Source organism: Neophocaena asiaeorientalis, unplaced genomic scaffold (assembly GCF_003031525.2).
Source record: "Neophocaena asiaeorientalis asiaeorientalis breed wild unplaced genomic scaffold, Neophocaena_asiaeorientalis_V1.1 scaffold240, whole genome shotgun sequence".
In the NCBI taxonomy this organism is placed as follows: Eukaryota; Metazoa; Chordata; class Mammalia; order Artiodactyla; family Phocoenidae; genus Neophocaena; species Neophocaena asiaeorientalis.
In genome coordinates, this window is record NW_020185331.1 from 8,181,753 (window position 1) to 8,208,772 (window position 27,020).

The following is a 27,020-nucleotide window of genomic DNA, read 5'->3' on the forward strand; positions in this document are numbered from 1 at the left end:
TACTCTGGGGTGACTGCTGAGTTGTAAGAGATAAAGCAGGGCAGCTGTGTGTGCCCTTTGCCTGGAAGCTTCACGTTTCTGAATACGTTTCCGCCCCCACTAATTCAGAGCTGAGTCTTAATTAAATACTGTAGATTTGGCCTATTACCACTAGGGGTCATTCTTTTACATGTGTCATTCAAAATCATCTTAGAGGAGTTACCTGGTTCTGAGACAACCTTAGAGGTTTGTTTTCTTTCCGACAGTTTTAGCTCCGGCTACAAATTGCATTTGGTGAATCTGTGGTTTCAGTGGCTAGGTACAGAGTTAATTGCTATGGGGCTTGTGCCGCCATTCAAAAATAAACAACGTCCTGGTGAATGAAACTGGCAATTCTTAACATTCTATGCAATTTCATTTTCAACCTAGGACTCCTTTCACTTTAAGACCTTCCGTCTCAGTTTAACACACACACGGGGCATTTCAAAAATCGAGTGAGGTTTGGGCTCGTTACAATGTTAAGTTTTTATTAAAACATAAGTAAATAAAGACAAAGAATTAAGGCATTAAAAGTGTTCAACATATTAAATATTCCATAAATTAACATTAAAACAAGATGAGTCCATATGTAACGTTCTTTGGGTATAATGGTACGTGTCTAAATTTAAGTTTCTTTGTCAATACCGGGTGAGACACTTGCACCCCTGCACCCTACTGCCCCCCACCCAGGATGGGCCCTGTGTGCTGGCACACCCGCGTACATATGCTCCACCACGCACATCTGCTCCAGCATACAGGGCTTTATCTCAAACCTTGAAGGACTTGGTTTTGGCTGATTGCTCTGTGAGGATCAATGAAAGTTAACGCATAGTCTCCATTTTATAATGAAAGTTACCTTTCTGCTCTTCATGAACATTATTGCTCCTCACCATAATTAGGTAAGAGGTGGGGTTTGTTTAGCGCATCATGGCATGGCCGCACGCTCCCTGAACTCTACCGCTGCTTCCCTACGTGCTGATAGTTTGTTTTTGTTATGTTGCCTGTTTAGATTCAGTTTTCAAATTTGATTATCGAATGGTTCACTTAGTTCAGTCACAAAGGGAGGAAGAGCCTTCCTGAGGTCGGCACTCCAGAACACAAGTGCTCAGAGTCCTGTGTCTGAGGAATAAAGTCTGATCTGAGCACACGGTCCATTTGGGCTGCCTGCTGCACCACCACTGTGACGCCTCCCCTTCATCTGTTCCCTGATACTCAGCATTAATCCTCTATTCTTCCACTCCCCTCCTCTTCAACATTCTTCCTCCTCCCCTTTCATTAGTCCTTGTGCCAAGGGAGCAGAGTGTCCTACTCCTTCCCCTATCTCCTTCTTATCAGGGCGTCTGTGGGGGACAATGGCAGAGCAGTAATGCACAATGACACTTGATTTAATGCTTAAGTATACAACACGAAGAGATTCTTCTGAGCATTTTAATGAGCTCTGTTTTCCTGGAATGGCAGAGAAAAGAAATAAAAGACAGTATGCAGAGCTCCTGTTTTTTCCTTATTGCTGCCATGAGGATAAAGATCAAAGTCTTTATCTGTGATTATCCATCAGACAAATGCAATAAAATGCCCAATTTGCAGTCAAGGCTAACTATGTTCTGTCTTTCAGAACACATTCATCTCCTAATCTTGAAAAATCTTTCCTCCCTGAGGCCCCACGGGGCCCCGTGAGGAAGCATCCCTACCAGCACACCAAAATCTATAGATTGTTATTAAAAAATATGTTCCTTTGGGACAGGGATCTGGCCATGCCCTAGGCACATACAGGGTCTCAATAAAGGCACCAGGAGCATAGGCATTTATGGAATCCCTAGGGTGTGATGACGTGGATCCTTATGGTAAGGAAGATTCAGCAGTCGACCAGTATTATGTGTGGCCTTCAGGAGCTTCCTCTAAAGTTTGGGCTCAGAGGTGGGGTAGGTCCTAGATATATGAATCAGTCATTCAACAGTGCAGAGTAAAACAACAGAAAGTGGCCCTCAGGTCTGAGACTGTGTCTGAACTCCTCAGCGTGGTTCCAAGGGCCATAAGCATCCCTGCCTTTATAAAATGAATTCCAAATGGTTCTCACTTATGGGTACAGACTTGGGAGGAATTGGAGCTGATGTCTGGCACACACAGAGAATGAAGAGCCACAAGATGAGGAAGAAAATTCAATATTTCTCAATATCAAATGTTAACAGGAAGAAAAATGTTTGTTGTGCAACTGAGAGGTCGCAGGAAAAGCAAAGGTTAGAAGTGGTTTTGGTAGGAGGGGAATCTTTATCTTCAGTTCTGTCTTTCATCCCATTCTTCCCTCTTCAGTGGGTGTGGAGGGTAGGGACCTCTGGTGTGATTGTTGAGCCTGGAGAGAACCTGGCATCTGTGAGACATTAATAGGAGGCAGACCGGGCCACTATCTGAAACCCAGGCAATGTGGACCAACTGTTCTCTTGATCTCCTTGATCTTTTTTCCTCTTGGCTTCTTGAGCCTCCTACTCTCAGGAAGAGAGGGCTTGCCTTGCTTCATGTGATAAGCAGATCAAGCAGACTTTGCTTTTGGGGAGCAAGCAGATCACTGCTCTCTTAGTTCTGGATTCTTTACTTGCCACTGTTCACTGAATTTTGGGCTACGCTCAATCTAAGTTGAGGAAGGACGTGGAAAGTTGCCCTGAGTTATTTGACCAGCTTTGCTAGGAGTAAATCTCTGTTGGGCTCTTCATATCTTTTCCCAAATGGTTAAAACACAGAGGGGAGCAGTGGGTGATTCAACTACACCCTAACTTCAGTGACTCTTAATTGGGATCAAAATGGGTTATGCCTAGTACAGAGTTTCCTGGGGATACTTAGGTCCATGCTTTATTATTTTCCAAATAAGGAAAGTGATGTCCATCATTTCTTCTTGTGGTAAAATATATATAACTTAAGATACACCATTTTAACTGTCTTTAAATGTGTAGCTCAGTGGCATTAAATACATTCACATTGTTATGCAATCATCACCACTATCCATCTCTAGAATGTTTTCGTCTTTCCAAACTGAAACTCTGTACTCGTTAAACAATAACCCCACATTACCTCTTCCCCTCAGCCCCTGGCAACCACCATTCTATTTTCTGTTTCTATGAATTTGACTACTCTGAATATCTCACAAGTGGAGTCATACAGTATTTGTCCTTTTGTGACTGGTTTATTTCACTTAGCATCCTGTTCTCAAGGTTCATCCACGTTGTGGCATGTGTTAAAATTTCCTTCCTTTTTGAGATTGAACAATATTCCATTGACGTATGTACCACATTTCGTTTATCCATTTATCCATAAAGGTATAAAGAAAGTGAAGTCAATCTTGAATGCTCACATTCCTTTTTGTCCAGAGCGCTGTTTATGCTGGTGGTCTCAGCTCTCAGCATCACCGATGTTAACAGCATCACCTCTCCTTTTGCCAAATTTCCCAATTTGGACAGTGAATTATGTGGTTAACCTTTGAGGACGACTCTTCTGGAACCTCCATATTTCCTGTAACTGATCTCATGTTCAGTGCAAGTTTACAGCTATTCTACAGATATCCACTAAACTTAGCACCGACAAGGCACACATCCTTCAAGTGCAAATAGGGCATGTCAGTGGGCGGTATTTTCCCAATGAAAGAAGCAGAGATGACTGGTGATTTTCACGCAGCTGGATAAATATCTTACAGACATCGCATTTCAGGAGACTGGACTACCCCATGTTTGTCTAAATAGGAGAGCATTCCTGGCAAGTCTTCGAGGCAGCCAGAAAGTGAGTCTGTCACAAGTGCTTCTCTCATAGCTGGGTGAAAACAGTGGAAAGCTAGAAGGGGAATGCCCATGTCTTTCTTTCCATACTGGTCTGAAGCCTCTGTCAAAAGCTGTTAAGGGAGAAAAGGGGTGTGATTTTGACTCACAGAGATTCTCCCAAAGAGAATTTGCATCTTTTGTTGACTCCATAATAGGAGAAGCCCTCTGATTGTATAGCCGCGGAGAGTTTATTTCAGTGCAGTTGATGAGACAGGATATTTGTAAAGTGTAGTTGCTGGAGGGACCCAGCGTGAGCTGATTACTTAAGAACTTCTAAACTTCCAGGCAGATGACCTGAAGTAGAGTCTTCACTTTGCCACACGAAAGCCTCCCTAGGATTAAAGTTCTGTCTAAGCAGAAAGCTTGTCTGGCTTGTTTGCTGACATACAGACGATGAATGGCCCATGGTAGATGCTTTAAAAAAGATCAGAGAAATGGATGAGTGAATGACTAACTTTGTGCTCACTTAGTTTCTCAAGAATACAGTTGCTTCGTCTGTAAGATGGGGACAGTGCCACCTTCTCTGCCAGTTTGTTTTCATAGGAAGGGTTTTGGACCTTCCCCTAAAGGAAGCATGGAATAAGATGACGCCAGACAAGGAGTATTTTGTACCATCAATACAATTTTATAATTAAATTTTACAATTAAAGAAGCCAGACAAATATATCATAATTTAACCATTGTTAAATTTTAACAACTCCCTCTGTTCTGTCTACTTTTTCACTTTACAACAAAACCACGGTTGAAACAATGGGCTATACATGTACTTAATTTAAACAATCAAATAGTTTTACAAATTATGGCAGGAATGGTAACCGTTCACCAAAATCTGTGTCCTCCTCTTTTTTCTTGATACACAGCTAGGCTCCATTTCCCAACCCCTGTGGCAGTTATGAGTGGTCACATAACTGAGTTCTATCCATTCAGTTGGGACAGAAGTGGTGTGGCTCTCTGTCTTGGCATGTTCCTTCAGTACTCCCCTGAGTGATGCCCCATGCTCCTTGACAGCCTTGCATAGTGATAAACTTGGCTTAGACGTCAAGTTGAAGAAGGTGGAGCTTCTTCTTGAATGAGCTCATGGAAGAGAGTCATATCCACCATACAGAAACACTCACCTTGGACTGTTAAATGAGTGAGAACAAACTTGTATTGTGTTGGAGGCCGTTAACAGCAGGTAGTGTCATCTGAATAATAATACCCAGTTTTACTGCCTTAGGTCTCTTTTGCCACCTTCATTATCTGCTTTCCAGAGACAAACATCTTCAACTTTTTAAATTGCTTATTTTGGTGTTTACATCAAAATCTCTAAATAACAAGTTTATATTGCTAGTTCTTTTTAGTTTAAATGGTTTATTGACTTCTCACTATGTTAGATAAAACGTATCTCTTTTTCACCACCATCCTCTTAGTCCTGCCTCTCATTCCTATGACACAGTTGTATCAGAAAAATAGGTCAGTATTTATTATTTAAATTATTCTTATCATGTTAACACTGTTCACAGCTGAGACATGTATTTTACATGATCAGTTTTTCTTTCTTTTATAAGAGATTCTTTTATCTGGAATTAATAATTTATTCCCCCTTCCTGCTCAACCTCTTCATCCTTCTCTCCCTTTTTCACTTGCTTAGTTTTCTAAGAACTAACCATTAATTCAATCCCAAATTCTTCACCAGCTGGGGAAGTCTTCTCTCACTATCTGCAAAGAAATTAAACTTTTTATCAATTTCATTTTCTTATAGAAGTATTTCCCATCCAACTGCAACCAATCTGGAAAGTAGCTTTTAAACCCGCTGAGTAAATGTCATTGTACAACTCTTTTCAACATCATCACAAGGACATTTTTTACCTGTCTCTTTACTAACTCCCTATTTCCCATATTGCATTTTGTTTTCTTTCTTGTTATTTCTCTCATATTGATACAACACATTTTCCAATAGCTTCCTGGCATAGAGAACATGGCAGGTAAATTTTGTGCGTGTGTGTCATGGCTGAAAATATCTTGACAATCTGAGTATAACATTCTATTTGGAAAAAAAAAATCCTCAGAATTTTGAAAATATTTCTCTACTGTGTTCTAGCTTCTGGAGTTGCTATTATTGGAGAAATCCTAGGCCATTAGTGAGAGAGAATTATTGTTATTCTCGAATTATTTGTAAATGATTATTTGTAGAAGAAAGAATTATTGTTAATTGTTTGTAATTGAATTGTTTATACTAATTTATATTGAATTATTTGTTCTTTTTTTTTTTTTTTTTTTTTTTTTTTTTTTTATCCTCCCAGACCAGGGCACGAACCCGTGTCCCCTGCAACGGCAGGCGGACTCCCAACCACTGCGCCACCAGGGAAGCCCGAATTATTTGTTCTTTATATGAATCTTTCATCCTCCTTATCTGGAAGCTTCCAGAACTTTCTTCTTATCACCTGTGTCTTCAAATTTTTAGTAATGCTCTTCAGTTTCTATCTTATGGACAATCATGTCTCTCAGTTCTGGAAAAAAAAAATTGAATTATATCTTTTTTTTTTTTTCCCGGTACGCGGGCCTCTCACTGTTGTGGTCTCTCCCGTTGCGGAGCACAGGCTCCGGACGCGCAGGCTCAGCAGCCACGGCTCACGGGCCCAGCCGCTCCGCGGCATGTGGGATCTTCCCAGACCGGGGCATGAACCCGTGTCCCCTGCATTGGCAGGCGGACTCTCAACCACTGCACCACCAGGGAAGCTCTGAATTATATCTTTGATATCCTTCCCCCATTTTCTCTTATCGTTTTTTTTTCTAGATCTTTTATTATTCAGACGTTGTACTTCCTGAATCATTTGTCTTCCATTCTTCATCATTTTTCTTCTGCTTTGCTCTCTAGGTGATTTCTATAACTTTATATTTTAAATGTTCTATTATTTTAAATTTATTTTCTATTATCATAGCTTATGTATAGTCTATGCCTGTTCTTTTATGTAGCTTTCTGTTTTTGTTTCACAGATGCAATATATCTACTTATCTTTTTGAGAATATTAATGATAGAAACTATTCATTTTACGTAAAACTAAAGAAACTAAAGTTGAGGAGAGTTGTTTGTTTATTTGCTTTCCATCTCTATTTCCCACATTCCGTGCTTGCTTTAAATGTCTAGTAATCCTTGATTTTGCTCACATTAAAGAGAAGAATAAAGAATTCACCGGAAACCCTATGCATTTGATTAGACTTGTTCACTATGGTTCTAACTTTAACAGTATCTGAATGGGTGCTTTCTTTGGGGAATTCAGTCAGTATCTTTAGGTCAGTATCTTTAATGTCAGTATCTTTAGGTCAGTATCTAATGTCAGTATCTTTAGGTCTTCTAGTTCCAGTTAGTCAGATATCCAAGAGGAAAGCTGCTTCAGTATTCCTATTTGAAGGATATAAACTGTTAGAAACTTTCTAGGAGCCACATAGAAGAAGAATGAAATGAGGCTATTTAACATTCACTGTGAAACTTTTACTTAATTCTCTCTTTTTTTTTTTCCCAAGAAATGAATTTCTCCCCTCAAATGTTTCTGGAATCCCGAATCTAGACATATTCCATTTTAGTCTGTCTAGAGAATACACTCCTAGTCATCAGCTCAGGTTGAGGAGAGTCAGCCATGTGACTGTACACAGTGGGGTAGATAATCTGTGGATCTTACTTTCTTAAGAGATCTTCAGACAGTCTAATGAGTCCCATGTTAATCCCCACTTCCGAGGTACCTGTTTTCCCCACTTCCTAAGCCTTTTAGGGATTCATACATAAGGCTTCTTCTTAGCTTTCCCACTTCAAGCACAGAATTAAGATTTTTCAGATATGCTCAGTCATATCCTTGGCATATCTTTCCGTTTGCTTCCAGCTTCCAAAATCTTGTTATTACCTCATTGCCCATTCTTTAATTCCACACAGTTTTGTGCCTTAAAACATTTGTCATCTTTGTGGGGCCTAGGACGTGGATTAAATAGAAATATATGTATTCATCTGCCATCTCTAATAATAAGATGCATGCAATTTAATTTTTCACTAACAACACATTAAATCATAGATTTCTAATGTAAGAATATTCCTTGAATTATAAGAGCTCTAATCTATTACCAACATAGAGAACTTTCTTTCCTGACAACCAAGCTATTCATGAGAAGGTGAGTACATTTAGAGGACAGTGTAAAGTCATTTAGCATTCATCCAACAAATAATTATTTAGTGACTATGATGAATTAGGTAGTGGAAATACAAAAGTGAGTGACACATAGTCCTAACTTCAGGAATTGGCCATGCTGGTGAGTAATTCAAGAAAACTAAATATGAATAGAATATTAAAAGGGCTTCAATAATGTCAACAACAGGAAAATCCAGAAGTGGGTTTTGATCTTATTCAGGATCTGAATAAGAATTAAAGGCATATTAGACATTAATATTCCAAGAGATGGAAATAGAACCAGCCAGATAAAAACAGAAATAATGAAAGCTTAGAGATATAAGAAATATGATAAATTTAAAGAACTAAATACAATGCTAAAAGGAGACGATAAGAATAGACAGAAACTTTGACATGAGCCAGATAGTAAGGAACTATATATGGCATGTTAAGCTGTTTAGAACAATGATGAGCCATAGAAGAGTCTTAGTTGGGGCATGACAGGTGAATGGAGCCATGTAAGAAAAAAAATCACAAATGATCCACTATTGATGATCCACAGTACCTTTGCCTACTCTGTCCCTTACTATCCAACTCATTTTCTTGTACGTCCACGGTTGTTTAGCTAATTGTGTTGCAATTATTACAGCTTCTGGGTAGTCTTATTTACGACCATCAGAGCTTATTCATTGATAGTTAGTGCACTATCAAGTCTCAGGCAGTGGGATTAAAAATTGTGTCGTCCGCTGCTGCTCTGAGAAAAGATGGGGCACTATCATGAAGCGAATGATTTGTTCTGGTCCTTTTCCAGGCAGTAGAATGTGCTAGTTGTGTTCTAGTGCTAAGTCATTAGAATCTGGAGCTAATGGTTTCAGTCTCAATTTAAGCCATTTTCTCTCTTGCAGTTCTGTGACTGCAGATCATACGTTAAATCATTTCCCACCATCTGACAAATGAACAACTTTGTCCTGTTAAAGTATCATTCCCTCTCATGATGTCATTCAGAGTGTGGGGCTTTGGGAGGGTCCTATTATCACTGTAGTATCTACCCAAGGTGGTTGGGGACAGTGAATCTTAATCTCATATTCTCCAAGGAGAATAGTCCAGTGTAAGAAACAAGGCTGGATTGATTGAGAATCAGGCAGACTGGGGTTGAAACCCTAGCTTCACAACTTGCTTATTATATGACTATGGGAGACTGAATCTCTGATCCCTTCCTATAAAATAAGGATATATATACGTGCCCACAGGGTTATTCTAAGGCTTAAATGTAATAATGCGAGTAGAACAAACTATTAGAATTTTAAATATTATTGTGACTTTTTAATATTGAAAATTTCTAGATGGCTAAGTGTGTACCTTAATTTTTGTACTTCTATTGGCTTACTCCATGGTAAGAATTTTTTTCTTCTAATTTTTTTTATTGTGGTAAAATACTCGTAGCACTTACCATCAAACCGTTTTTAAGTGTACAGTTCAGTAGTATTAAATGCATTCATTATGTTGTGCTACCATCACAACCATCTATCTCCAGTTCACTTTTCATTTTGTAAAACTGAATACCCATTAAACAATAACTCCCCATTTCCCCCTTTCCCCTCAACCTCTGACAATTATTTTACTTTCTGTCTCTATGATTTTAACTACTCTGAGTACAATGGCAGGGATTTTTTTTAAAGTTATTAAATAAAGGAGACAACCCTCTGGTGTAGAGTTAGCTCTGCTTAAAACAGCTCATGGGGAAATTGTGAATTCAATAAGGTTTTCTTTGAGCTCTGCTGGTCTCCACTTTCTGTGACCTTTCAATTCTCCTGTACCTGTCCTTTCTTTTGTCATCCTGGGTCCTTATGTGTTCTTTTACTTTCTCTTCCCCATATTAAAATTTAATTGTAGGAAATAAGGAATGATTTCTTAGTATTCAAATGTCATTTCTTTCTCAATTTAGGAAGATTTTGGCTACAAGTATGAGAAACACCTTCTCGAACTGCCTTAAAGGTTATGGAAATGAAGTTTTAAATATAATAAGGTCCTGTATCAGAGCAGGATTCAGATATGTCAGTTCCATGGCTTAGTAGCATTATTAGGGGTCAGTTTCCCTGTTCTGCCAATTACAGCATCGGCTTAATCCTCAGGCTGGTTGCACTTACCAAACGATGACTTCCTTTAATAACTTGGCCTACTGGTTTCTTCTTTCACATCAAACAGCCAAAAATTAGAAATGAAAAGCATTTTCCCCATAATTATGGAGTAAATGATCTTCCCTTCAGCCCTCTTGGACCAAGTTAAATGCCCAATTCTAGATGAAACACTGTTTTTAGAGTATGACCTTCCCTCTGCCATTCAGCCCTACCTTTGGGGCTCTGAATGAGATCATCTTCCTCTAGGCACAAAGGCTACCTGGAGGGCTATGTTAGAAAAGAAAAATGGGGACATGATGCTATCTAGACTATTCACGTCTAATTCACATCCCCTTCTTCCTCTAAAAATGACTTATTCTCACAAAAGAGCCTTCACGATCCAGTGAGTAGGTAATAGGATTAATTGGGAGGATGATAGAGTTACCTTCTCTGCAAGATGTATGAACATCTGCTTGAAGTCCCACCCAGCAGAGAACGAGGGGCTTTTATGTCCATCATGAAGAATACCCATTTTCTGTGGGCTTGAATGGCTATGAACACAGAAAGATTGTGTGTACGTATCTTCTGCTGGCCTTCCAGCCTGAATTACCCTTAATTTTGTCCCTTATCAATAAATCCAATTACTCCGCAGTTTACCACCATCAGTCACTATTGGTTCTCCCTTGAGCTAATTACCCTCTCTCTCTCTCTCTCTCTCTCTCTCTCTCTCTCTCTCTCTCTCACTCTCTCATTGCTCTCTCTTTCATTGTTTTGGTACAGAGAAATGTGAAAGATGGATTCTTTATTGACATGCTTGTTAACACAGACAGTTGCATTCCCCAATAATTATATACTAATGAAACAAATGGGGCAGAACTTGTGATTTTGTAAGTTCTAGGGATAAAGGGATAAAGAGTTTGTTTTTATGTTTGGTTTCACTATGAAGTGACAGATTTGTGGCAGAGAGTAAAATTAGGGGTTTTAAAAGAGAGAACAAAGATGAAAAGGAAAATTATTTATCTGTGTGTGACTTACGTGATGGCCCATCCACATAGAATTAGAATCTTATGGATCTTAAACACTGTATTAGCATGAGCCCACTTGAAGACAGGGGACAATACCCTAACCTTAAGTAGATTACAGAGAAATTAACGGATTTACTAGAACAGCTCAGTACTAAGTAATAGAACGATCAAATTTTGGAGAAACCAGAACCAGGGCAATGATAATAATTAATTTATCAAATATTACTATTGGCAGATATTATTCATGGAACTGTATTTTAACTCATTTAATCTTTTTTTTTTTTTGCAGTACACGGGCCTCTCACTGTTGTGGCCTCTCCCGTTGCGGAGCACAGGCTCCGGACGCGCAGACTCAGCGGCCATGGCTCACGGGCCCAGCCGCTCCGCAGCATGTGGGATCTTCCCAGACCGGGGCGCGAACCCATGTCCCCTGCAACGGCAGGCGGACTCTCAACCACTGCGCCACCAGGGAAGCCCCTCATTTAATCTTAAAACAACTTGTCTGGCTCATCTTGGTCATCTTGTTGGATAAAAACAACAAGCATTTCACTGTATCTCAAGTTTTTTATATGTCAGGAATTTAGGCACTGTGTGGCTTTGCACCTTATACTTCATACAACATCGACTAAAGTCACTTGGTGGTTTGCTACTAAAGTTGGGCAGGTCAAAAGCACCCAAGATCATTTCATGCACATCCACAGCACCTTGTTGAGAATGGCTGGAAGGCTGGGCTCAGCTGGACCTTTTACACTCTCCGTGTAGTTTCAGAACATCTCCAGATGATCTCTCCTGTAGAGTGTTGGATTTCTTACAAGGTGGCTCTGGGATATGAAAGGGAGTGTTCTCAAAGAAAGAAAGTAGAAGCTGCAAAGTTTTTAAGATCTGGGCCAGGACACTGGCACAGTTATTTTGGTGTATTCTAAAGCAGTCACAGAGTCTTTCCAGATTCAGGAGGAAGAGACATAGACCCTACATCTCGATGAGAAGAGCATCAAAGAATTTGAAGCCATCTTTAATCTGCCATAGCCCTAAAAGGTAGCTGTTAGAGATACTGTTACCCTCATTTTACGTAAGGTCACACTGAGCTAAAAAGAGTAGAAACGTAACTTTCTCAAAGTCTCACCGTTAGTAAAGAGCTGTGGATTTGAACCCAGGTAGTCTGGCTCTAAACCTATATTTTGAACCACTTGATGGCCTTTAATCACTTCTAGATATAGACATTCTCATGCAAGAAGTCTCTTTCTACCTCTCAGAGGCTAACTTGCAGTTCTGCTTCCTTCTTTCGTCAAAGAGCAGGGCCACTGCAGCTCCAGACTCAGATAAAACTCAGATCCCAATTTTAAAGTCCTTGGGAATGCCTTGGCTGGCACAACATGAATTATGAGCCTATCCTTGGGTCAGTAAATACGGTCAAGGGGTAGAGGTATTCCATCTGGCTTAGACTAGGTTCTGGCCAACCCGCATAACCAAGCAGACCTTGTGTGTTGCCAGAAAGAGGGAGGAACGGATGCATGGCAGACAAGCACCACTGAGGCTCAGGACAATGGGTATGTAACCTGCGTGTTAACCAGATAGTTGAATCAATCCTCACTGTCTATTTGAGGTAAATGCTTAAACAACTTGGTTTTCCAGAGAACTCATTGCCTCCCAAGGATGCCCATTACTATTTAAAGAGTTTCAAGCTTCAGAGAGCAGATGAGGAAAGTGTTTTGGAATACTGAGGCCGTTCCCAGCCTTTACATTAGCACTGTGCCACAAAAACCTATCAAGAGAGTATCTGGTCTACTTAAACCTCTATATGTTTTCACTATGGTATCCCCAGAGTCTAGCACAGATGGATGGATGGGTGAACAAACCTGGTTCAACACGATTTAACAAGCACTTTATTGAACCATCAGGTTGATTGATTATCTCCCCAGAAAGACTGATAATTTTGGCATTGAGGATAATAACAGATTCAGGACTTGTGAAAGAGTCCTTAGGGGGTTGTGATTTCCAGAGTCAACAATGGCTGTGTAAATTCTCCAAAGGAAGAGAAAGTCTGTGCAGAAAAGTCAGCCTTAGCCCAGGCTAAGCTTCTCTAGGTGTGAGCACTTCCCTTATAAAACAGAAACTATCAAGTCAAAGTTTCCATGAGGGGCTTCCCTGGTGGCACAGTGGTTGAGAGTCTGCCTGCCGATTCAGGGGACACGAGTTCGTGCCCCGGTCTGGGAAGATCCCACATGCCGCGGAGCGGCTGGGCCCGTGAGCCATGGCTGCTGAGCCTGCGCGTCCGGAACCTGTGCTCCACAACGGGAGAGGCCACAACAGTGAGAGGCCCGCGTACGGCAAAAAAAAAAAAAAAGTTTCCATGAGGTCAAAAGAAACTGGATTATTAGGAACTGCACTTCTTTAAGTACTTCTCCTCAGAGCTAAAATGCTAGTTTTTAAGCTATATGATCAATAAGGTCTCTCCTAACCCTGTCTATGATTTACAGTTTTAGTGCTGAAAAGAACCATTTCCTGGAATGTTCTGTATGATTTTTTTTTTTGGAAAATTAAGTTATATTGTAAATGTACTTGGGTAATTCAATTTAAAGGAACTCTATCATGAAATCCACAAAATGAAGAATTATTTTCTATAATCTGTCCATTTCTCAACATTTGTGTGAACTTGGATTTTCGCACATCAAGTTTGCCTTAGCTACCCCTGCAGTGCCCCACTTCCCACAAGCCAAGACTTTCCTGGATTCTTTGTGGCCCCACAAAGAGCCATGAGGAAGCCTTTAGCTGCTGGTCTAACAGCATCACCTCCATCAGTTGACATCCAGATAATCTAAGGAAATACATCACACTGGAGTGCCAGATGGATTCAGACGTAACACAACAGAGAGTCAGCCCTTTCAAACCACCCCTATAGACAAGCTGAGCTGAGTGATATATTCAAACACAATGAGACTGGGCACTGTCATAAAAAAGAATTATGGTGGCAGAAATCACATCTACTGCTGCATCTTGGGCATGCGGTCCGTGTGCCCTGGCTTACCAAGTGTGTACACAAAATTTGTATCAATTCCAGAGCCACGAGATGGAATTTCAAATGTAATTCAATTTCCTCTTGCCAAGAAGAGAATAAGTATTCAAATTCCTTGAGAATATGAATATCCATAATTCTTATAGAAAATGACAAATACACATGCATGAGTAGGTACATTTTTAAATATATACACATATGTATTCACACAGGTATATAAATGCATTTAGAACAAAAGAGTCTAACACCATTGTACCAGGCCAATAAAAACAAAAAAAAAAGGCAAAAAAAAGTCCACCACACATAACTGTCTTGTAGGTACACGATTCAAAGCAAGCAAGATACAAGTTAGTCCCTTTCTCACATAAGACTGTCGCTAGGCCTGGGAGGTACAGAGCAAGGTGACAGGGGCAATTACCTCAATGAAGAAAAATATCTGCCCAAAAAGAAAAGTTTGACCTGGTTCATCAGGGGCTCCTCCCTCTATTTTCTGAACGTATGCCAACCTATGTCTAAGTAGATTTTGTTTTTTCAACTCCTAAGTTATAGGGCTTTAGTAAAAATCCAGGGAAGGCAGGGAAACAAAAGTTGATACACTCCTTTCAGATTTGAAGGCTATATGGGCATATTCACGTTCACATACACACAATGAACAATTATGTTGGATCTATAGTAGGGTTTTTCAGTAGTAGCACTGTTGACATTTTGGACCTGATAATTCTTTGTTGTGAGGGCATGTCTTGTGCATTATAGAATACTTTGCAGTATCTCTGACTTCTATGCAGTGGATGCTAGTAGCATCCTTTCCTCTACCCCATTGATTACAACCAAAAATCTCTCCAGACCTTGCCAGATGTTGCTTGTTGGGCAAATTCCTCTTGGTTCAGAAGCACTGGTTTAAAGTGAAGACTCCAGTTACCTCTCCATTCTGACTATCCTAAACATTCTTATCTACTATGGGTATTATTATGAAAGATTTATTGTCAAGGCACTTAATTTTAGTTATTTCGTAACTAACTTAATTTAGTTATTTATTGTCAAGGCACTTATTTTAGTTACTTAATTTAGTCTAATTTTAAGGGTATCTGTTTTAGGTTTTATTTCTTAGAAGAGCCTGAAACAGGGATTTGTGTGCAAGCAGTTTGTCAAAGGAGTGTTCCATGGAGAAATCTGTGAGGGAGGGAAGCAGGTTAGGGAAGGAGAAAGAGCAGCAAATACATGGACTCCGATGAGGTCTAGCCTCATAAATGGCACCATGGAATTTGTCCAGCTTTGAGTCAAGAATACTAGACTTCTGTAGCCTACACTGGTCAGTCCTTGTCTCCATACCATTGCAGTAAATGCTGAGACTTGGCAATAGCGTCTGCTATAGGATTTCTCCATAAAAAGTTTGAACGAAGTTGATTAGCTTAAAATATTTTCTCCAAAGATGGGTATTATTATGAAAATGAAAGCACACTGAAAATGGTCAATATTGGCATTAACCCTGGTCTGATATAAAACTCCTTCATTTAAAATATACTTTTTTGAAAAAGATATTTTACTAGAATTAGTATCATTTATGAGTGCCTTTTTACTATAAATGTGCCTCCAAGCGTAAATTTATAAAACATTTTTAAAATTTATATTGTCTTCTCTACAGTGGTACAATGGGATACATATATATATATATATATATATATATATATGTATACATACATTTCACCAGAATGGCAATAACCCATATCTCCAATATACACTTAAAATACGTCTTCTGTCCCTTTCTCCCATTTGTTTGTTTGTGCTCAGGGAAAGTGAAAATGGTAATAAGAAAGGCAAGAAAGTTATCATCATTATACAGGAAGAACATTACTGTAAACAGAAATGAGTCATTCAGATTGAGAGAGGTGAGAGAAAACTAGAAAGTAATATACTTCATTTTAAAAGCTAATGCAAATGACTCTGATTGTTGTGTGGGGTTGTTGTACCATTATTTCCCTGCACACCCGCACACACACACACACACACACACACACACACACTGTGGAAAGATGAGTTATCACTAATAACCCTTGCTTGAAAAACACTATGTAAATATATCTGCATAAACCTCCATGCAAATACCTTTTAATGTATCTATCATTTAGATACTACTCACAATTGAATGGGATATATAATATTATAAAGATGAACCAAAATGAACCTGACAAAGACACGGTTATCTTTGTTTAGAAAATGACGGTGTACACACTAGAGGCATTTAAATCCTATACCTCCAAGTCCATTAAGTGCTCTGCTAATTGCTGTCATGGGACACCTCACTTTTTCAAAGTTTGCAGTCTAGTTGAGTAGGCAGAATAAACACACGGAAGAGGATGACAATTAATTCCAGGTCATAAGTAGTTAAACAGGGGGTAGCTGTAGAATATGCTAGAAGGAATTCTGGAAGGAGAGACACTGTTCTTTTGAGATAACCAGGACACACCGGGGTATTTAAATTAGATTTTGAAGCTGTGTGAGGTACTTCATCTTTTCTTAGGCAACATTTAGATATTCCAAGCAATTCAAAGTTTTATTTGTGATGTTTTAATTTCAAGTAGCAGTGTTGGCTTCCTTAGGTAACCCCAAAGGAATAGTAAGGGTTTCTCTTTAAAAATTTTTTTTTTCTGTTTAAGAAATTATGTAAGCTTATTTAAATAATTCAGAAGGTCTGAAGAAGAAATGAAAGGTAATCCATAACCCCAACACCTTTTGCCTTTTGTAAACCACTACTAAAATACTGATAAGTAGGAATGGATTTCTTTTCAGAGTTTGAGGCAAAAAATTGCCTTACACACCTATGCGTGGCCTGAAAGTGACGTGAGAAGTTATAGCCTAAACTGTATTAATGCTTCAACAAAACCCAGTTACCTACTAATAGCTATCCAACACCATCTCAAACATCTCTGTGATAGGGAACTCTAACTCCTGGGAAAACCTAAACTATTTTCAGAGACTTAATGTAGTCTGAAAATGCTTCAACATATTATATCTAAATCTTCCACCTCTCATTTTCCACGTATTTCCCTGATCCTGGGTGCCCCGAGAATAGATTAAATCTTCCAATTCTAAGGTTTTTGTGGCTTCTTTGTTCCCTTCTCTGTCTCTTGACCAAGCCCCCTGTTCACTGCTGAATACACTAGGAGGTGTTCACAAGTAAAATTTGCAGCAATAATATTATGGAGAAAATTCTAGGTACACAGAGGTCAGAACTGTACTATTAAGTAACAAGCTAATGACTAATAGTTGTCATACAATGAGAACGACAACATAGCTATTATGCAGGAAAGCTTTCATTGCTAACGTGTCTTCTTTCTTCAGCACCCCTCTTCCACCAAACAGCCTCAACAATATCTGCTGGGCTTTTTAAATTCAGTATCTAATAAGAAATAATTATGTGTGTCAGCTTTCAGCTGTCAAAAAAAAAAAAGCAAGAGAGAAGATGATTTATAACAGAAAATTGAAATTGCAACAGTTGGCATTTTTACAAATTTCTTTATTTTTAAGGGAGCGTATGTTATTAAGCAGTAGCCTGAAGCCTTTTGAAATCTCTCTCTGACTATACCTCCCTGTTCTCTCAGTGGTCACCAAGGATGTGTGAATGGTCTGTAAAGAAAGAGACAATGAGTTCTTTTAGTACTAGTATCCCCTGAATAACGTTAAAAGAAGAAAAATTGGTGGAAAGAGAAACTTATGGTGGGGGAGTTCTTTAGTGAGCATTTCCCTTCAATCAGTCGGTAATTCTCTTACGTCACTCCCAAACTATCCTATCTAGGGGTCTCTAACTCATTGACGAGCTAGGCAACTAACACACGTGTGCAATAAGGGCCAGCTGAGGATGGTGGTAACTAAAGAGGTCACGGATCACCTAAAGGCGAAAGGTTATCTCAGCATCAAATTATTATTTCTCTGTGGGAGTGTGGTCCCACCCACTGTTACCAGATGCTCTGACGTTTTTCAAGAGATGCCCCCCAAATCCTTCTTTTTGTGCAAACTCTCTTGCTTTTTTACTGTTGGTAATTAACGTTTTAAAAAGCATCACGTGGGTCAAACAAAAAAGTTCCGTGGGCTGAATTTGGACAGAGGCAATACCTGTTTGAGACCCAAGGTATAGAGGTTCTTTTAATGCTAACTGGTGAGTCTAATAAGCTGCTCAATTAAAATAATCTAAGAAAGGGTCACAATCCTCCTTGAAGGGTGAATAGGGTTGGGGTTGGTGAAAGTGAATGAGAATCCTATATGGAACAAATAAACACGTCTGAAGATAGAGGAATGGGAATAACCACTAACATGAGGATGTGACAGTCAAGTGTCCTCATGTTTGATGTATATGGTGCCAACTGAAAAGGTAAAGAGAATTGTTCAATGCGCTACATGGGCTGTGATCAAGAAGCATATTTTATGCCAACCAGAGGGAAAAATACATTATAAATGGTTGGGAACAGAGAGACAATGGAAGTGTTGGAGTAGGAGAATGGCACAATACAAGCAGCATTTAATAGAGGTTTTTAGGAAGGGGTGCCCAGGATGGTGATCTAGACCATTCTGGAGATGGTGCCCTTGCCTTTGTCAACTAAACCACTATTGATCCAGTGGAGGAAGTTCAACCTAGGGAAGGCTGTGAAACACCTTGGCTAGTCAGAATATATAGAGAGATATCCCTTGACCTGTTGACTTATAAGTGTTTTTCTACCTCTGTTCCTTCCATCCTTCCTTCATTTATGCCACAGATATTTACCGAGCACCTGTTCTACATACTTCACTATACTAATGTCTGGAAACGGAAAATTTCCCCCTCTACCCACCTTGAGTTCTTGTGACTGGACTAATAATAAAATATAAGGCAGATTAACAAGAAAGAAAAACTAATTTGTGTCCACGGAGGTCTCATTGAAATGAGACATAAGAAGTGGCCAAAGCAGGAAGCTTTTATATTTTTTTAGACAAAGAAACATTTGTGAGAAATTGACAGGACAAAGAAACTTAGGTTTTGGGTGATCAATTAGTGAAGAATGTAAAGAGTTTAGGCTCAGGGAAGTAAATTAAAGAAGTAAAGAAAGTGTGTTTATACAGTCTACCAGGCCTGAATTCCCTATCTCTGGCAATAACGGTTCCCTTCCACCTCCAGATACAAGGAGTGCACCTTTCACATGGGAGAGTCATTTCCTGCTTTCAGGGAGACAGAAAGGAGCGTCAGAGTGTCCCTTTTACATTGGCCATTTCGTAAGTAATTTTAAATCAAATTTTGATTAAATCAAAATATTTAACATGCCATCGAGGTGTATTTGGGGGTGGCCTATGCAAGGCCCCAACACTAAGAACTAAAGGTTGCATCAGAAAATGTAACGAAAGTAAATAAATGCAGGTGACAGTTGCATTAAAGAGTAAGAGCTGTGAGAAAGGAATAGAAGGCACTACAGGAATACATAAGACAGACACCTGGACCTGTCTCTGGGGCATGAAGTATTCAGGAAATGCGTTCCAGAAGCAACATCTAAATTGAAATGTCGAGGATCCATACGGGTCAGCTAGGCCAAGCACAGGGACAAGCACGTTCTTGGAACAAGAGAGAAAGCACATGTTAGAGCTGAAATGGGAACTGGGAACATTTAAAAATTCCTGGAATGTGAAAAGAAAGGGGAAAATTGGCAAGAGGTGAGTCTGGAAAGGTAATCAGGAACCACATTCAGTAGGTTGCGAAGGCTTTAAGAGCGTACTTTACTCAAAAAAATTAAATATTTTAAACTGAATGTTAATAATTTTCCACACTTTCAAAAAAATTCAAATTTTATTTAAAAAGTGGATTGGCAACAGTATGCCTTGAGGCAGGGAAACAAGGATTTGAACTTGTTTTTATACCAGAGAACTGACCCTATCAAGCAACTCAAAAAGCATTACTCGTGTTTGGACACTGAGAGAAATAAATATAAGCCCTGAGATGGAGTCCAGTACAGTGTCCGACAACCAAGGAAGTGTCTTGGTGTCAATATCACAACTCTGGGTTGTCCGAGGTGGGAGGGCTCTTAGAGACCATTGTCTTTCACTCTCTATACCAAGGAGGAAACTGAGGCAGCAAGGGTACATCATTGATGGTACAGATAGGATCCAGATCTCAATAGCACAGTTTTTTTTTTCTTAGTATGAAAGCTAAACAATCTGTGACATTAAGGTAGGAAAAAAAACCTCAAAGAATATAAGAATTTTAGTTATTGGTTTCCACATCCATGGAGAAAGTAAGCAGCTATCTCAGTCAGTCCCCAAAGTGGAACGCAAATGTAAAAAACAAAACGAATAATTAGCATTATGTATGTTTGTAAGTTTTAACACTGAATTTATGGAGTTCTAACTATGACTCTTTCCTAATGAACTAGACTCAGGGACAAAGTCCATTCCATTATGTTGACATCTATGCTTTTAAATATTTTTCCTGTCTAACATTAGGGATTGGACAATCTTAGGAGGCAATATTTTCACATTTCAGTGGACCTTCTGTTAGAGGATATAGGAGTTCCTGGGGTGTCAGTTTCTAGGCTTTCCAGCACCCCCTAGAATGAGGGGGTGAACTTAAAGGTCCTTAAGAGCCCTTCTACTTCAAAGATGTATTGAACATGGATAACAAAAAGCAAAACTTCTCACCCTTTTTAATATACCTGATTTTTCAAGCAAACAAGTTACTTGCAAAAAAGAAGTTTTTTTATATATATCACCAAGTGGGAATGGATATTCATCATTCTGGTAAATAGATTTCAGTTTACTCCGCAAACATAGAACTGAAGCAGCACACACATTAGTTACAAATGAACAAGCGGGATGAGAAGGTAAGTTCAGGGAATTGCTGGTTGTTAAAATAGTTGATGAATTGGGTTTAAATAAGACCTGCTCTGTCACTATACCAGGGTAAGTGTCTGCATATAAGCTTTGTATCTGGATCCTGCTCCTGCATCTGTAAAATGAGCCGGATGTTTCAGGGAAAGGCATGTCCATAGCAGCTGAGAGTGTCGTCTGTCTACCAGTTCAATACTTGGTATGTAATAAACAACGAATGTTAGCTGAGTAGACCAATAAACTCACCAGGATGTTAGCAGTAGTGTTTGGTCATTTGTGAGTGATACGTACTTTTCATGGGGAGTAACAGTGCTTAATCAAATGAACCCATCTTAATGATAGAATTCTCATCGCTTCTTTACAGAGAAATTTTGGGACTACAGGTGCCTTCTGGTGCTATTTGCAGAGGCCACTGATTTAAGAAACAAAAAATAAAAACTGTTTCTTATAAAGTATTGAACTGCTGATAGATTTTATCTGTGAGATCATTTCCGTTTAGGCAAGAAAGACATCCTGGTGGACCTAGAAATTGAGAAGAGCTCAGCAGGGGTTTGGAGGATGTTAGAATCACAGATGCTCTGAACGAAGAGCTAACACCTTCTTACTCCCAATCTAGTACTCTTCCAAAGATGTTTACTTCCTGTGAATTTTATAGAATGACTTAGGTCCATCAAGTATAAAATCAAGGCACATTAGAATGCAAGTGTATTGCTTTTATGAAATCTGAGTAATAAGAATTAATAACTTTATTAAAATATTTTTGGCATTTGCTGCATATAGTTTTAAAGCAGGGCTTCCAAGCCTGCCTGTAGATTAAGAAATCCTGAAGACATTCCCTTTTACTGCATGAAAGTAATATTACAATTTGTAAAGGTGGGCGTACACACGTCTGAATTATGTTAACATGAAGACAATTATCTACATACGACTGAAATTTAATTGTTTCCCTCAGTTGAGACAGTTGGCACATTGTACCAAGAGTCATCACTACAAATTTTAAAATACTTTGCATCACATTGAATCTGGCAAACATCCAGTACAACTGACATCCTTCAAGTTTTAATACCTAAAACTAGACCTGGAGCAGCTTTGTTGACAGACCATATGCAAGATGTAGTAATGTGGAAAGAAAGAACATTTCTAGTTTAGTTATTTTACCCTCTATCACCTGAAAAATGCCCAAGTAGGCTATCTATTTCATTTTAGACCTATAGAGTAATGGTTGCTGGCAAGCTGTGATGCAGACAAGTCCAGAGAATGCTAAGAAAATTATTGTTGTTTAAACTCACCCCTTCTAATATAGTCTATTAGTAAAGTGGCAGTAAAATTCTATAGAGTAAGATAAAAGTTACTTCAAGCTTTTCCTGCCCACAAGATAATAAAATGTTTAAAGAGCACTAGTCTAAAACCTTAGGCTTTTGTTGCAAAGTTGTGGGAACAAACATGATAACCCCAAGAGACAGCAGGCCATCCGATTTCTCATTCTGTGGATGAATCTGTTGATTGGCACAAGGCTTCAGTGGGCTCTGGGACCAGTGGCCAGGGAGGAAGAAGGTTAATTGCATGGATGTTCATGAATAGGCGTGGTTCAGAGTCCAGATCTGAGAACTGGAAGGAACTTTAAAGGTCAGCAAATCTCACGGTGACTTGCCCTTCTAGTTCTTCGCGCTACACCTGGAAGAGTAGATTCGAGTTTGTGAATAAAGACAAAGTTAGAAAGTGCCCCTTTGTGGATCTGGGAGTATATTCCAACAATACTTCACAGCCATAAATCTTCTGTTTACACACACTGCCCTTACTCCAGCTGAAATCCCAGAGAATAATCAAGTGAGCCTTCTAATGTGGGTTTAATGGAGGCTCAAAGTTACTATCGCATTACAGCATCTGCCCAGGATAGTGTTGCAGATTTGCCCCCAAGGTCTATGAAATGTGTAGGTCAAGTACTTGTGTCTGGAGTTTTAGGCCACTCGTCTAACACTTTTGGTAAATACAATAGGCTTTTTTTTTTTTTAATGTGCAAAAACTATGTGGTTATTTAATATAAACTTAATTCTCATAACCCTATGAGATAGGTGCTATCTATGCCCCCATTTTACAGATGTGGCAACTAAAGCATAGAAAAGCTCACATATCTTGGTAGAAATCACATATAGTGAAGCCAGAATTCAACTACAGGCAGTGATATTCCAGAGTCTCTGATCTCAAACATTCCCCTAAGCTACCACGTGGTCTCTCTCATGTCCCCTCCCTATCTGACCTTCCCTTTGTTTTTAGGAGGTTTGGAACTGAAGTTTTGTGTGAGGTTGCTGACTAATGTAAGAAATGGTGTCCAGAAAGGATAAACACATTATCCCTTCTTTTTTTCCCCTCTCATCAGTGAAGTATTGAGGTAGGTAATAATGAAAGATAGAGGTCATTTGGACTTTCGTAGTAGAAGTTTTTGAGCACTCAACTTACCTGTGAGAGATTTTAGGCCGATGGTCAAGACCAACAGCAAATAGATGTTTTGAATGGGAAGCTTTAGCAAAGAGGGTTGTTGGAGTTTAGGGAGTGGGGTTCAGTGCTATGCCCTGAGATGCCCCAAAGAAAGGTCATCCCGTGAAGGTAAAATATCTGTGGACCTCAGTATTCTGGGCTTACAAACCAGATTACCTCATCACAAGAAGAGTTCCATATCTCATGAAAATGATGTTAGATAAGAATGCTAATTCATTAATCTGCAAGGAGATCTAGGAGATCTGTAGCTCCCCTGTGGACTGGAATACTTACATCAGCATGACCAGCACATTCTTGTACTGTAAGCGGCCAATGTGGGAAACCAAATTATAATCAGAAAGAAGGTTGCTTGATTAGCATGGAATTAGAGAAAGAATGAGTTTAATGATTTTAGGCTTAATGATGTGAGACAAGAATAGTCTGATATGTCCATCTCCACAGCAGGGATAGCCTTTCAAGTAGCAAAATAATACTCACATTGCACTGACCTAAATTTCCTCTGCCCTAGTGGAGCTGGGAGAGGTACAGCCAACTTTTTTCTTCTCATTATGAATTTTCTATAACTATTTTCTGACCAGCCTCCTTTCTATTGGGAGGAGTTATCTTTTTTTGGAATATACTGAATATTTTTGGTTTAATTTGTTTGAGCCAAAAAACCATCCTTTCTTTCAAATTATTTCTGCTAACTTCTAATTCATCTTTGGATTCCTGCTCAGAGAATAGTTCAAGTTCTAAGTATTTCCATTTATTATTAGCTCAGCGGAATAAAACCTCAAAGAAGTAGAATATGAAAAGTATGACTTCTCAGTTATACTCACATCTATACATTTTGCTTATTAAAAAAGTAAACAAAAGTCAAGAAATGAAGAGTTGATAAGGAGCTGTTAAAAACTGAGGGTATATCTTAGACTTAATTCACGTATTCACATTCAACTCAGAGTCCCATTTATTTTTCTATCCTTAGACCATGGGTTAAGATAATTGAGTTGCAGAAAGATTACTTTAATGCCTTACAGTATCCTAAACATCAAACAACTATTTATTCACATTTATTGGACTATTCTTATTAAAACAATTAAAGCAACTCTAACTCTGGAAGACTATTTTCGTCAAGTGTTAAAGTCAGAATTTTTAGTTTATTTTTTAACTTGAAAATTCTATTAACCAGAATATCCTATTCCCAAGTCTTTGGCTCAATTGATGTATTTACATTTATATCAACTCTATAATATAAAATCTCTCATATTTTCAACCACAGTTTCGGTGTCCAGAGCATGCTTTAGGCTTGGTAAACTCTTAGCGGAAGAAGCTAGGTTCTTAGACCCATTCTTCCTTTGGATTAAACACTGTTAGCAAGAGGTCCTTTTACCCTGGTGTAGCAGTTGCCGTTGATGCTGACCTGTTCTACATCTACTCATCCACCTCTAAGCTCACCAATAGCTTTGGTGGACACATCCTGAACACCCTGATAGCATCTCACCACAAGAGCCTGTATCTTTGTTTCTCTGCCTGGTAGATTTCTTCAGTTCCAGGAAAGCAGGACACCCTGAAAATACTGGAATTTGACATACCCAGGGCAACCTGATTGAAGTTGGAAGACAAATATTCCAGCTTCCCCAACTTCTATGAGACAGTTGGGTAGTACATGTTACAAGATGCCTGAAGGTTCCAAAAGGGGATTTAGCCCTAATTCCCTAAGCATCACTTACTTATTAACACACCTTTTACTGGCTCCCTGCATTCCCTGTCTCACTTTCACCATTCCCTCACTTATGCCTCCTGGCATTGGTTGTCAGATAAATTGTACCTAAGTCTTTATCTCAGGACCTGCTTTTGTGGGAACCCAAGAAAAGCAAGTCACCCACTTCTGATTTTCTATCATGATGTATCAATTAATCACACTTCACTATTAATCATAGAGAATAAGTTTCTGTTTAGAACCACTAAATGACATAAATAGAGCTCCTTCTTCTACTTCCCTAGGACTTGACAAGAAAATAGTGCTTCCTGTTTCTGAAGGTTCTCAACGACTATAGGTGATTTTTAATTTTTCAGATGGTCAAGAGTGGTTCTTTAGCAAGAATTTAAATTTTGGAATTATTATATTGCTTTTAGAAAAGAACTTGATAGTATATTTAAAAAGCAGTATCAATGGTCAGAGCCATTGACCCATTAATGCCACTTTGAGGAATTTACTTAAAGAAAATACATATCACAAATGGTACATATATGCTATAGATGTGAAAATAGGTATTTCAGAATTGCTTAGAATAACAGCTGAGAAAAGCTTGAAAATAATCTTAATGTCCAACAATGAGGAATAGTCAATTAGATTATAATGCATTAATTAGTTGTAAAATTATGTAGTCAGAAGAGATGGCACTAACAATCATGGTCTTGATGAGATGGTAAATGAAAAGAAGATATGGAAAAACATTTATGTTACAATTAACTTGTAAATATAAGGTTTTCATATGGACAAGAGATGGAACAGAACTGGGTAAAGTTACCCATGATCTATCACAGTAGTGTTCTCTTTTCATTGAGAACCAAAACCAGAAATGAGAAGCAAAGAATGTTTTTAAGGCTATAAGTACAATGTATGCAGAATTCAAAGACTAAGAATTCAAGCATTGCTAGACATGTGCCTTTATTTCCTCCCCACCTCAATAAGAACTGAGATAATGGGTAATAATGTCACAACTATACCATCAGCTTGGAAATCCTAGATTAAAATGTTAGGATAAAAAGGCATGCAGAAAAGGAAAAAATGATCCTGAAGAGATGAAGTGATTTGCTAAAGTTAATTACTTGGAGAGCCAGAACCAGCTCTGGTCTTTTGACCATTAGCATAGGGCTTGGCCAATTTCCTTGTCTTTAAGTGGAGTAATAGCTCCTGCTCTACACTGCAGGTCTTTGGCTCTTGTAGGAATTATATGAAAGGAAATTCATAAAGGGGCTCTGTACATTGCAAACTCAGTCCACAATGAAGCAATGTAGAGTTTAAAAGAAAAGTGAAGTGATATGGTGGTTGCCTGATTTCTTATCTGTAGAGCTCAAGGACATAAACTCTTGGAAAGAGGGCCATTATCTAGCATGGGAGGTGCAGGATATTGCCTAATAGGCTCTGAAGAATGGGTGTCTTAGCTAGAAGCTACTGATGCCTGGTTCTCTTTCCTCAGGCATGACAGTGCTCATTCTTTGTACCTGTACCACCTGGGGTTGATTCAGACAAGAAGTGCTAGAGCTGCCAACTTAAGCTCTGTCTCCTCTCATCCTCGTTTTCAGACACACTGCACACACTGTCTCTCTTAATACTTAACTCTGTTCTCTCCAATTAGGTCCCCTCTCCCAGGCTCAGCCAAGGGCAGTTCAGCCTAGGCTTTTAGAAGAATCCATGTTGAGCTCCCCAAATTCTCTACAGGCTCTTCACAAACAAGTAGCCTGCTAAGAGCTATGCGGGGATATGAAAGAACAAGTCTATGCACCTAGCAGATGCCCAGTAAGTGTTAAGAAAGGATGACACCCTGCAAAGTAGCATGAGGTTGAAATTGTGAATTAGTACTTTTAAA